The sequence below is a fragment of the Varroa jacobsoni genome, unplaced genomic scaffold, assembly GCF_002532875.2.
Source record: "Varroa jacobsoni isolate VJ856 unplaced genomic scaffold, vjacob_1.0 scaffold_193, whole genome shotgun sequence".
NCBI classification, from domain to species: Eukaryota; Metazoa; Arthropoda; class Arachnida; order Mesostigmata; family Varroidae; genus Varroa; species Varroa jacobsoni.
Genome location: NW_019213095.1, coordinates 407,806 through 417,698, shown reverse-complemented (window position 1 = coordinate 417,698; position 9,893 = coordinate 407,806). Strand labels below are relative to the sequence as shown.

General features: G+C 42.8%; 1 protein-coding gene across 1 annotated transcript in view; it reads left to right on the top strand.

Annotated features, from left to right (window-relative positions):
- The first annotated feature begins 1,186 nt into the window (after positions 1-1,186).
- LOC111273070 (uncharacterized) overlaps positions 1,187-9,893 on the top strand; it is a 33,408-nt gene continuing 24,701 nt past the window's right edge. The window contains exon 1 of the mRNA XM_022854764.2: positions 1,187-3,128. The gene's annotated coding sequence lies outside the window, so the exon portion shown is untranslated. The remainder of the gene's footprint in view (positions 3,129-9,893) is intronic.

The window sequence follows — 9,893 nt, the reverse complement described above, 5'->3', positions numbered from 1 at the left end:
CAGATTGATACGATTCTTCTGTTTCACCTGACGCACACTAGATGCATATGTTGTGCTGCGTTTTCCCTATCTTTACTGCTTAAATCTGGTACAGGTTATGTATAGCCATTACCTGCGTGGTGTGTTACGTAAGGTTGGCAGTGTTTCGTCGTACCAGACTCGCAGGTCCGAAATAAGGAATCTTGTCCAACTGCTGGTCTGCCGTATCTGGTTGTAATTATTTGTCTTGTCATTGCTATAAGATTCACAACTTCCTAGTCGTCGACAGGTCCATCTCGTTGTCCAGATCCCTTTTCGCTTCTTCCACGAAGAATCTTTCGACGGAATAGTGAAACGAGTGCTCTCTGCGTTGACTACTCTCTCTCTCTCTCTCTCTCTCTCTCTCTCTCTCTCTCTCTCTCTCACTCACTCACTCACTCACTCTCTCTCTCTCTCTCTCTCTCTGTTCGTGGCTCTTTGTGCCATACTCTGTTTATCTGGAGCGATATCTGTCCCATATCGGAGCAGTGAGCAGCGCTATGCATTTTACTATCGACGCCAGAGGGCGTCTCGTACATTCCGAGGGGTCCAACACTCTAAGCATAAATCGCGCTATGTTAAGGGCTTTCCTTGCAGTGTATTGTAAGACCCTGCATGCGATTCCTCTCCAGCCCAGCTGTTGCGAGTTCTTTCTCACGGCGAAGAAGAAGCGCCACCTGTATTTGGCTTCACTTGAAGGGAGCAATGCCACTACTTTGGACTATTCACCTAGTCCATGTACCTAATTTTTTTTATTCTTCAAATAAACAGTGAAATAAAAATGTATCATTATTATTTTTACTTCGGTTAACTTGAACCTGCTGACGATAAGTATTTAATTCTAAACTCCTGTATAATCAATAAATACACGTTGAAATATTCAATGTATGCAAACATGGGTGTTACTGCAGAAACGAGAGCTGCAAAGCAAAAGTATGAAGTGGGAAATGCAGCCATAATAATAGAAATTTTAATGAACTGGTGCTGGTCCATTCTGTCTCCATTATGTGTCTCTGAAATGAAAGTGAGAATCAATAAATTGCGTCGTTCCTGACCCATTTACGAACCAACTTTATTTTTTTAGTAGAAATTGTTGCAGCTTGATAGAAAAGAATACGAATTAATAACTAATTGCCTAAAGCTGCCAGCCGCTGACTTTCAAGAACATTTTAAAGATCCTCAGTGATATATTTATGTGAAAAAAGAAGAGTATTACGTTAAATACTAAAACACATCGTATTTAAAAATCACTGACAAAGTAGTAACAACTTCTTCTACCAGTGTCACGCATTCGCTTAGATGCTCTTTGACCGTAACACCGCGAACTGAAGATGGTCGGAGTGAGCACTCGTAAATCTGCACAAAATTAATAAGAAGAATGTAATCGAGCGCAATGGACGTCTACTCATAATTTAAAAGCGTTCGTGAATTGTCTTTCTGATTATGAAATGTAGAGATCTACAATACCGATATTTCTCTAAATACGTAATAAACTGTCGGTAGGGGGCGTTAGCATCAAGGGCCGATGGTATAGTAAATTTTGCCTACTTCAATCTGGTTTCATGAGGCTCCTTTCCAATAAAGATGCGGGTATTTCAGTTAAATTTGGACTCTTTTTTTCTTCTATGCGATGGTTACTGTCCAGATTTGTATCACAGCAGAGATTGATCCTGTAACACTTGCCCTTACGAAACTTTGAAAGTTTCTGCGGTTCCAGCTGCAAGGGTGCGGCGGCGGCGGCGGCGGCGGCGGCGGCGGCGGCTACTAATGTTTGCATATCGACGCGCGATCATGTTCTTAGACTTCTGTAGCTCATATATACTTCAGCACAATGGAAAAAGGGCGAGTTAAAAGTCTGACGGGCCCAACGAAGGAGGTGCAGACTTGCTGTCGTATGGCGTGTGCTTGATGCGACTAATTACTTCAAGGAAATCTAGTCCTTTTGGCCTTATCAACACCCGCGTCGAAGCTAACTGGCCGATTAAAGTTCTTTTTTAGACAATCAGTTTATTTTCCCAGCTATTGTCACAGACAACTGTGTAGGAATTAATCGGTTCTACCAGCGAAAAAAAACAACAAGACGACCAGGCACGTAACAGGCACTCAGTGATCTGGATCATTTTCGGAAGAAGGTGTTATAAATCTGCAAAGCTCGATATCATGTAAATGAGACTCTGGTGATTATGTTGTGTGTGTATATGTTGTCCTGCTAGAAAACGAGAAGGGGCGGACAGTTTTAGCGCATGCACAAGCGTTTGTCAGGTGGCAATATATCCACTTTAATTTGTACAGATGATTTCCATTTCAATCGACTTCTCTTTTCCCGCTGTCTTGATGTCACCAGAGAAAAACATCGAATAGGTTTTAACACACTGCTGCTGTCCGCTTTCAAACCCTGATAGGTGTCAAGGTAATAATACTGTATCGTAATGATGCCGCTTCGCGGATTCATTGTTGCATATTTCGATGGTCATCTACGGCTCCGCTGATTCATACGCAACTCCTTCGCGTTGCTTTGTTATAAACATACATAAAAACCAAATGACAAATTACACAGCTCGTTTTGTTCTTTGTTACCCCTATGTTTAAGAGATAATCCAGATGGGGGTATCCGTCCTGCTTGACATATGCTTGTTCTCGCTATCCATTTTCGGGCCGATGCTGCAGCCGCGGCCGTTACACAACAAAGTCAAGTCTTCGAATAGTGGTAGGCGCCGTCATGAGCCCCCTTCCCCAGCTTGTTCGCCTCCTCGCATCGCAGGAGCTTCCACACGGGTGCGTTGTTTTCGCCGTTCAGTTTTAACTTAGCCTGCGGTGGGCTAAGACACAGAAACTTAATGCATGTGTGTCCACTTAGCCTTATTAATACGCTGCCAAAGCAGCCAACAAATCATTGATTTTAATTAGACCTATATTGAAAGTATACACATCTAACATATGAGTGAAATGATCTTACGACGTTCATTGTGCTGTCTAGGCAAAAAATGACAACGAAAGGATAAGTGTCCAAGGATACCTAACGGATTTATATTAATAAGATCGCAGTTTAGGATACAAATTCAAGGATATCAGTGGTAGCGCGGATTTCCCTTCTTCAGGACCCGCAAAAGGTAGGGGCTAGGACCCTAGGTTACTTTCTCTACAAAAATCTAACCAAATATTTTTCGCCCCCCATCCGACGCGCGTTTTATTCGTTTGCTAGCTTTCTTCACGCATGCGCTGCGAAACGCCTTATTCTAAATGTTCACGTATTGACTGTGTGAACTGAATAGCGTAATTTTTTTTTTACTAATTTTACGTTTCTGGAAAATGCTGTCTAACGTCAGACTAAACCATCATCCATACCTGCATTTGGTTACGTTACATAGCCTTTTCAGTATAAGATGGCTCCTAGAGTGGTGGCATAACGATAGAATTCTAAAAAACAGATAGGTAATAAAATAGTTTTTAGTTTAAGAGGTATTTTTTTCTTTGATCCTTTCGGTAGATGGGCATAATGCAGCTACTAGTGTTTTTTTAGCTATTTATTACTTGTGGAAGGCGCTCGCTGTCCTCCTCAACTAGCTATGAATATGCATACGCTGAACATATCGACTCTGATATGTTTTTTTTCCTAATTTAATAATTTGCTAATTTCGACATCCAATTAGGCAAGAGATTATTCTGGGCGGTATGCTCGTCGCAAGCATATGTTGTTTTTATAAATATAAGTGTAATGTGTGTGTGTGTGTGTTAACGGAGATCTGAAGCTCGTGCCAGGGAGGACAATTCACCTCTTGCGACAAGGAAGGGAAAAAAGGCCAGTCGTCGGTCGCAACGGAACTCGTTGTATATGCATGTATAGGACGAGTAAGCTGTGAAGGCGACGTAGATAACGTGTTTAAGAAGCGTGGGGTAATCAGGAATACAGCCCTCGCACCGCATTTTTACGACATGGCTTTTATACGCTCAACTTTTCCACTTAGTTACCGCTGCGCTTTCACCAACCCATCGCAGTAAACTAACTTATCTAAAATTGTTCTGACTGGTTAGTGGCATCTTTACCTTCTGAGAAACTCACGTGGTATGCCGCGGCCGTTTGAGTCAGGTGAGAAAGCAAATGGGGGCTTGTTCATTTGCAGTTGTTAGCTGAGTCATTGTTCGCAGTATGTACTTTTAGGCTGGAGCAGTTTCTTGTCAACAAACAAGTCTTCCTTGACGCCAGTTAAAAATGTCATTGTTGTCCTACGTTAATGTTATCTTATGTTTGCGTAAGACAAGTTGCTCGTCGATGCAAATAACAGTTGATTGGCGACGCTACATTTTTCCCTATGGGGTATTATCCTCAATTAGATACTTAGGTTGCTCTATTTGGCTTATGCATAGTCAGACGACCCCACGGAGCAAATATCCTCTCCTGCCCCCGTCGTCTGGGGGGCTGTGCTTCTTGGCCACTGTTGTTACCCTTACACCGCTACCATTCGGTGGGGTAATGCCGGAAGAACAACATCATCAACAACTGTTGTCGACAACCCCTGCACATCATCAGCTTTGGTGGCTGGTTTTGTCATTATTACAGTTGAGACCATTTTGTTGGGCGTGCGTGCATTGCCTCGTTGGCTAGTAGCAGCAGCAGAACCTGTGTACGCTGATCGCCGTAGCTTAGGGGGTTGCTGCAATTTCCATAGAGCGGAACAGAAACTGCTCTTCGTTTCTTTCGGCTCTCGTCGGTAACGATCGGATCGTGGGTGAACCGGGAGGATGGCGTAGCGCCACAAAGGCAGAATATGAAGTCAGCATTATTTCAGCTTACTGCCATTAAGATAATCAGGTTAACTCTCAGATATTAGCTATGATTTGCATACGCCTATTGTTGTAACCCTGCAAAGGTGTAACAAAAGTAGTAATTCAAACAAGGTATAATAATGCAGAGATTGGCTAGTATGAAAAAAGCTGTAGCATCGATCACTTGATGGAATGAAGATTGGTCAAGATGATACGCGATTTGACTGGACAGGGTCCCTATTTTGCCCATTTAATGTTGGAAAAGCTAGCAATAGGCAATCCATATCTCCGAGACGCTGTCTAAGCCTGGCAAATTACAACCAATGCGTGAATCTTTCCGGGACTATTGCGTTCCATCAGAATGAAAAGTCAAATCTCATAGTAAGTAGTAGTAGTAGAATGAACCTCTAGAGCCTGAAGGCAATCGCTAGACTGTTAACTTTTATCCTGCTCACAGTTTTTGCGAATCAGTCAGGCAGATAACCGCTGCCTAACCTGGAAACGGTATTTTGGAATCTGTAACGCTCTAACCTTTGATGGGCATGACGTACACCTACTGCTGTGTTTTTTTAACAATCTCATTCCATTGATTCCATTCCAGGAAAGGAGCCATTCCTTCAATGTAGTATTAACGTCAAATTTTTTAACGATTTTTACCATTACTACCATTATCGGACCTCATAAATCTTAAAATAGCGTAGTATTTCCAGCGTAGTGAAGTTTAGCACACAGAAGCAGATACAGATGTGCTTAAAGAAATTACGGTAATTTTAAAGACACAACTTTATGTTGTGTAAAAGTCCCTACTTCTAGATATAATCAAATAAGTGCAACTTACGCATCACTTCAGTACACTGTATGAAACGTGCTCAACTAAATACGCAACGTAATTTTCATAACTGCGAAATAACTGATAACGGCAACGTGTGCCAATAAACGATGAGTCAAGCATAGAGATATGATAAGAAATTTGCAGTGCCAGTGAGTTAGACATGAAATTACTGGCTACATAAACAAATTCACGCAATCGTTGATAAATTCGTATGATCTGACGTAAACGTAAATTAGATAATATGCAATGAAGAAGAATGAAGCAGAACTTCTATAATAGAATAATAGTATCGGTGTTACGGAGTTATTATGTCTACGATCGAAAATTGGAGGATGTATGGATTATCCCGAACGTGTCGTTCTTCAATTAGAAGAAACGATCACGACAAAAGTATGCACAGCGATCTACGCTTTCTCACCTCCAAACAGTAAAACTTTCCGTACGCGTGAACGGCCTCTGCTCGAGACGGCGACGCAGACCAAGAGTAATCGACTCCATCTTCATCTTATATCGCAGCAAATGCTATGAATTCTAACACTATGTGAGAAGCATATGTAAATGGGTCCATTGAATGGGGCTATCCTTGGATGTCACACATTAGCATAGTCGTTCTTATAGTAGTTCTAAATAAGTTAGCACAAATAGCGTCCAAGTTATTCCTCATGTTGCCTATCTAAATAGTTGGGAAAATTTGAAAGTTTGTTCAACAATGCAAGGACCGTCTTGTAGTTGGGTATCCTCAAAACACGCACGCACACCCCCTGGCGACGAATATACTTATTTGTCATCTAATTTCTTTCGGTAATGGCTTTTTATGTTCATCGCAAGAAATAAAAATCTCTGTTATTTTATTTTGCGACGTGAGACACTTGTAATTAGCCCACAACGGCCATTCTAGTATCCGATAGGACCAATACATCGAAGTACAACTCGATATAATAAAAAAAAAACATTAAATAAACATTGTAGTACGTTTTTATCCAAGTAACATGATGCACATTGAGAAATACTATTTTTCTTATTGTGACAATGGTCAATAATGGCCCATTCAATATCGGATAAATAACGTTATTTCTGTAGTTCTAAATAACCTTCTGATATACAGTCGCCCGAACCAAAGTGTGTGACTGAGTTCAGACCCACGGAATAATAACTGTTATTACTATTATCTCTTCATGATATGCTTCAGTTTTTTAATATTCACAATTGAGACGCTTGTACGAAATTGTTTCTTGTTACTACTCCAGCGTACGATTGTGACGCAGCCTTGTTACTATAATTAAAATACTATGCCCTATAGTGAGATTGGGGTGCTATTATCGGGATCGAATTGTAAGATGACAATCGATTAGAGATGAATTACTGATTCCATGCTACCCCGCCTTCTTCCATTGGAGGCCAGGCTACCGCCGCAGACGTGAACCGGCGATGTCCTTGAGTTGTTGCTCCAACAACTGACTAACAACTGCCTCGTTCATTCTTTTTCTGAGGCATTACTACGGGTGCCGGAAGGTCGACCGGGTACCCGGTTTATCCGCCCATAGAATTAGATGCGGCTCCGGTATCTAATTCATTTGAGTATTGACTCGCCTTGTTCCACCCCCGAAAAGATACCCCTCTTGCTGTTGACGAGAATGACAACTGTAACAACAGTCATCAAAGTTATAATAATGTGTGGGGGTCATATATTCGTACGGTACGCTGCGTATTAGTAGTTTATCATCAGTACTCGGATCAAGATAGAAATAGTTCGGAGATTTTATGCCGGTTAGTATCTTTCGCTGTGGATGCTACATACTTCCTAGTTCACTATATACTTCGCTTCGCCGATGGTTTTCCGCAATTTGCGGCTCAGATCTCTCCATACATAATAATTATTGTTACTATATTATCGCATTTTGAAACACTGCTCTTTCGAAAGGCTAGTGACTACGTCACTGTATCCTCCATTAAACTAAGTAAATAGTATAGCCTTATTCTATCGCTCGTCCTGGACAAAGACGCTGCCAGGTATCTTGCGTGCCACGCATGATTTCTTAACTATCGAACAGTGACGTTTGGCAGAATACGATTTAAGGCCAATGCCTAGATTGAATTGTGCCTTGTACCGACATAAAGTAAGAGTCGCACCGTCTCTAGACCTGTTTTCTATTGACAATAGGATAACCAGAGCGAATCGTACTCAAATGGCTATCAAATCTGTCTCTTCATGCATTGCCCTTAGACACTCGGCTTCGTATATGGCCAATGACTATTTTGCACAACTGCCTGCGGTTTTTGGCTTTATGACACCATTTCCATTAAGTTCAATGGAGCAGTAAGTCCTGTAACGAACTAGTGGCGGTATCTGCTCAACGTATACAGTTGAAAGGTTTTAAGTTGAGCGAAGTTAACCGAAAGGAATGGTAATAATTAAAAATCGAAATCCAATTGGCATTGTAGGTGACGTGTCCTGCATGTCCTGGCCATCCGTATTCTGAAACATGCTATATCATCAGAAGCCATTTCTAGCAAATAACATAAGTAGCTAGTGAGCACCTGACGCAGGTGATGCCATTCTTATAACTATACGACGTCTGGACACGTTCAAGCAATTTGACAACAAATATAATCGACATGAAAACTACAGAATAGAACAGAGCTTGAAATTGTATGTGGCAATGGCCTATGGAATACAAGTAGATAAATAGAATTGCTAATGCTAAAGTTAAAATAGTATTTACTGCGCACAAACTGCGGCATTTAGAACGCTCGGACTCTAACGATGTATGGCGTCATTGAACGTGTACCATTCCTATGAGGTTGTGCCTGATCCTCGGCGTTCACTACAGCAAATCGATAAATGATGGCCGCAGTACCCAGTACTGCACCCCACTGAATACGCTCTAACGCAAACGCCGCGATTAAAGCATGCGTACCAGCTGCACATACGTCTGTCAACGAGCTAAGTTGCTTACGTCGTTTGGCTGGAGGACGCTACCAAACTGCAAAGTTCCCACGCTAACTCTACCGCTTATAACTAATACTACGATCAATAATAATACAGCACCGCCAAACCATCGATTACTGCTCTCAAAATGGACCGAAAAGAGTTGCCGGCACTTAACACGTAAGTGGCGATCAAAATGGCGATGACGGCGATGAAGACGACGATGATGACGATTATAACGACGCCGACCTGTAAAACACCTGAAGCGTAACCACACCCATACCGTTACAGACAGTTTGACGCTCTACCGGCTACGCTATCAACGGCCGTTGACAGATCGTGTGGGCTTTGTACACTCAAATGCTAGGCTGCTTTTGACTTGTGACCTGCCCTCCGCGAATGCTATCCCCATAGCACGACTAGAAACTGGGCGAGTTGTGACGGACGTTAAGATGATCAACACCGCTGTTGCTTGGAGGTCCGACGCTGTAACGTACGCCGCTCTATTCTGACCGCCATATTGACGACAACATGGGAATCGGTTTCCTGCTTATTTTTCTCTCTTGATCGAATAAGGGTTAACAGGCAAACGGCCATTTTGCCCAAATCTCTCAACGCCAAATGAACGGTTCGTCGGCGATGTAACGTTGAAGACATAGTCGTATCGATTCTTCGCGGTTCGTTTGATTGTGCGGCATTTCGCCGTGTAGCGTGGTTACATGAGTGAATTGCGGTTTGGCTATGCTGTGTTAGGGGACGCGTTAGGAAATCTTCTTTGCTCCACGAAGGGCAATGCTTTAGCAGCAACAGGCAGCCATTGCCGTTGGGTCGTCGCACCGTCAGCTTTACCAAGACAGCTGCTACTGACACTATTACCATAAGCACTACCATCGCCACTACTTCGACCGCTGCTGCGGTTGCTGTTAACGCGATGTCTGCCAAATGGTACCCCCTGCCACCTGCCATCCCTACCGCCCTGGCCACACTCATTTAATCACGGACCAACTACAGCGGCTCCCTACCGCTTTTGGCCACAACAACTACTGATACCGTCTATTGCTACTGCTGCTTCGACGATTACAAGCAGTGGTGATAATAGGTAGCTGACGAGGCATGCAAACGAGCAAGCGCACACGCGGCCCGTGGCTCCACACTCCTCAAACGCAACTATACATATACAAAACTGACCAACATCTAGATGGTAAGAATGGGAAGGACCAGCCCAGCTTAGTACGAAGCTGGCTGTCGTCGAATGGTATAGGTGACGCCGACTGCAGCGGAGATCTCACCCATTATAGGCAGCCAGCAGACAAACATGAGCAAAGACGGGGTCATTTTAGGGTATTAAAT